The sequence below is a fragment of the Erinaceus europaeus genome, chromosome 8 (assembly GCF_950295315.1).
Source record: "Erinaceus europaeus chromosome 8, mEriEur2.1, whole genome shotgun sequence".
In the NCBI taxonomy this organism is placed as follows: Eukaryota; Metazoa; Chordata; class Mammalia; order Eulipotyphla; family Erinaceidae; genus Erinaceus; species Erinaceus europaeus.
The window spans coordinates 88698502-88701969 of record NC_080169.1 but is presented as its reverse complement, the minus strand read 5'-3'; the positions used below and the strand labels follow the sequence as shown (position 1 = coordinate 88701969).

The following is a 3468-nucleotide window of genomic DNA, read 5'->3' as shown; positions in this document are numbered from 1 at the left end:
AATAAAATATCTAGGAATAAACCTAACCAAAGAAGTGAAAGACTTGTATACTGAAAATTATGAGTCACTACTCAAGAAAATTGAAAAAGACACAAAGAAGTGGAAAGATAGTCCACATTCATGGGTTGGAAGAATTAACATCATCAAAATGAATATACTACCCAGAGCCATATACAAACTTACTGCTATCCCCATCTGGATCCCTACCACATTTTTAGGGGAATAGAACAAATGCTACAAATGTTTATCTGGAACCACAAAAGACTTAGAATTGCCAAAACAATCTTGAGGAGAAAGAACAAAACTGGAGGCATCACACTCCCAAATCTCAAATTGTATTATAGGGCCATTATCATCAAAACTTCTTGATACTGGAACATGAATAAAACACCAATGGGGGGGGGGAAGAAAAAAGAACACTGATGAGTGGAATAGAATTGAGAGGCCAGAAGTAAGCCCCCACACCTATGGAAATGTAATCTTTGACAAAGGTGCCCAGACAATTAAATGGGGAAAGAAGAGTCTCTTCAACAAATGCTGCTGGAAAAAATGGGTTGAAACATGCAGAAGAATGAAACTAAACCACTATATTTCACCAAATACAAAAGTAAATTCCAAGTGGATCAAGGACTTGGATGTTAGACCACAAACTATCAGATACTTAGTGGAAAATATTGGCAGAACTCTTTTCAGCATAAATTGTAAAGACATCTTCAGTGAAATGAATTCAATTACAAAGAATACTAAGGCAAGCATAAACCTATGGGACTACATCAAATTAAAAAAACTTCTGCACAACAAAAGAAATCACTACCCAAACCAAGAGACCTCTCACAGAATGGGAGAAGATCTACACACACCATATATCAGACAAGAGTTTAATAAGCAGAATATATAAAGAGCTTGCCAAACTAACAACAAGAAAATAAATAACCCCATCCAAAAATGGAGAGAGGAGATGGACAGAATATTCACCACATAAGAGATACAAAAGGTAGAGAAACACATGAAAAAATGCTCCAAGTCTTTGATTCTCAGAGAAATGCAAATCAATACAACAAATTGATTGTGGGGTCAAAGGAACCCTCCTGCACTGCTTGTGGGAATGTCAATTGGTCCATCCTCTGTGAAGAACAGTCTGGAGAACTCTCAGAAGGCTATGATCCTGCAAGTCCTCTCCTAGGGATATATCCTAAGGAACTCAACAGACCCATCCAAAAAGATCTGTGTACACATATGTTCTTGGCAGCACAATTTGTAATAGCCAAAACCTGGAAGCAACCCAGGTGTCCAACAACAGATGAGTGGCTGAGCAAGTTGTGGTATATATAAATAATGGAATACTACTCAGCTATTAAAAACGGTGACTCCACCGTTTTCAGCCGATCTTGGATAGACCCTGAAAAAATCATGTTAATTGAAATAAGTCAGAAACAGAAGGATGAATATAGGATTATCTCACTCTCAGGTAGAAGTTGTGAAACAAGATCAGAAGAGCAAACAGAAGTAGAACCTGAATTAGAATTGGCGTATTGCGTCAAAATAAAAGACTCTGGGGTGGTTTGGAGAGAGAATACAGGTCCAAAAAGGATGACAGAAGACCTAGTGGGGCATTGTATTGTTATATGGAAAACTGGGAAATGTTATGCATGTACAAACTATTGTATTTACTGTTTAATGTAAAACCTTAATCCCCCAATAAAAAACTTTTTTAAAAAGTATAGGAAAGCTATCAGCGAGGGAATGGGATAAGGAGTTCTGGTGGTGGAAATTGTGTGGAGTTTTACCCCCCTTATATCCTGTATTTTTTTTGTCAGTGTTTCCTTTTTATAAATAAAAATTTAAAAAAACCTATAATTTCTTACTCACAATAAGATGAATATAGAGACTAGCACACCATTTTCCCATACACCTGCATGTAGTAATTACAGCTATGATTTGCACGTTTCTCTTTGTTCAGAAAAGGTATTTTATTTTGCATCCCAGAATCATTTACAGAGAATGAATCTCAATAGTAATTATGGAGCTGCATTTAAAAGATAAATAAAGCATGTAATTATAACTTTAAAAATAATTTACAGTAGCAGTTGAATCTATGCCTGAATTTCAACAATGCATCAAACAGAAATGGAAAACAAAAAATTAACTTGTGGAATGCAGTTATTTCTGGCAGAGGGAAGGTGCTTAGAAACAATGCATTCTCAGTGAGGCAGTTAGTGGTTGATGGTATGTCATCTAAGCTTGAAAGTTTCCAATAGTAAACTCTATAGTCTTTCTTTATATAACAAAATCAGTTATACAATTACAATTTGTCTCTGACTTAGGAGTTGATGAAGAGAATAGAAAAGACACTTGAAGAAGACTTGGAGCTCACATAGTAATTTCTCCTATTCATATTAGGAAAATATTAATTAAGTTAAAAGTATTTGGGGTCAGAAGATAGCTAAATAGATGGAATGCGCACACCTTACCATGCATAAGACCTAGGTTCCAACTTCAACACAACATGAGAGCATCACAGTATTAAAGAAAATTCCACGGAAGGTGAAACAGTGTCATATCTCTCTCTCTCTCTCTCTCTCTCTTTCTCTCCCCCCCTCTCCCTCCCTCTCTCTCTCTCCCCTCTCCTCTCCCTCTTCCTCTTCTTCTTCCTCCCCCTCCCCCTGTCTTTTATAAAAATCCTTTCAATAATAATTGAGAGTACACTACATATAATAATAATAATAATAATAATAATAACATTTTGAGAAGAAATAAGTACTGCACCCAACATTTTAAGTTTCATCAGTGCTCACATACCTAGTTTCTTTCAGTAGACTAACTTACATCCATCAGCATTATCTGGAAGCTTTTCTTCACATTTCCTGGTTACACTTAGCACTTCAGTCAGTATCATAACTATGTCTTCTCTCCTTTTTTTTAAAAAGATGGATAGATACATAGATAGATGATAGACATATAGATAGATAGAATAACCACAGTACCTTAGTTTTCTTCATTATGATAGGGTCAGAATAAAATCTTGCTCAGTGACAGAAAAAAGGCACATTTGTGCTCACTTAGGCAGCACATGTACTAAAATTGGAATGATACAAAGAAGATTAGCATGGTCCCTGTGCTAGGGAAAAAGGCACATTTTCCAAGAGATCTATTATTTTAATATTATTTATTCTTTTTGTTGCCCTTGTTTTTTATTGTTGTAGTTATTATTGTTGTTGTTGAGGTTGTTGTTGCTGGATAGGACAGAGATAATGAAGAGAAGAGTGAAAGACAGAGAGGGAGAGAGAAAGATAGACACCTGCACACCTGCTTCACCTCCTATGAAGTGACTCCCCTGCAGGTGGGGAGCCCGGGCATCAAACAGGGATCCTTGAGCCGGTCCTTGAGTTTTGTGCCACGTGTGATTAACCCTCTGAGCTCCCACCCAACTCCAAAGAGATCTATTTTGTTGCCAATAATTGATTTTTT

General features: G+C 36.5%; 1 non-coding gene across 1 annotated transcript; it reads left to right on the top strand.

Annotated features, from left to right (window-relative positions):
• The first annotated feature begins 3051 nt into the window (after positions 1 to 3051).
• Positions 3052 to 3158, top strand: LOC132540037 (U6 spliceosomal RNA). The gene has a single exon (XR_009551317.1). It is a non-coding gene; the product is annotated as a U6 spliceosomal RNA (small nuclear RNA).
• Positions 3159 to 3468: the final 310 nt, after the last annotated feature.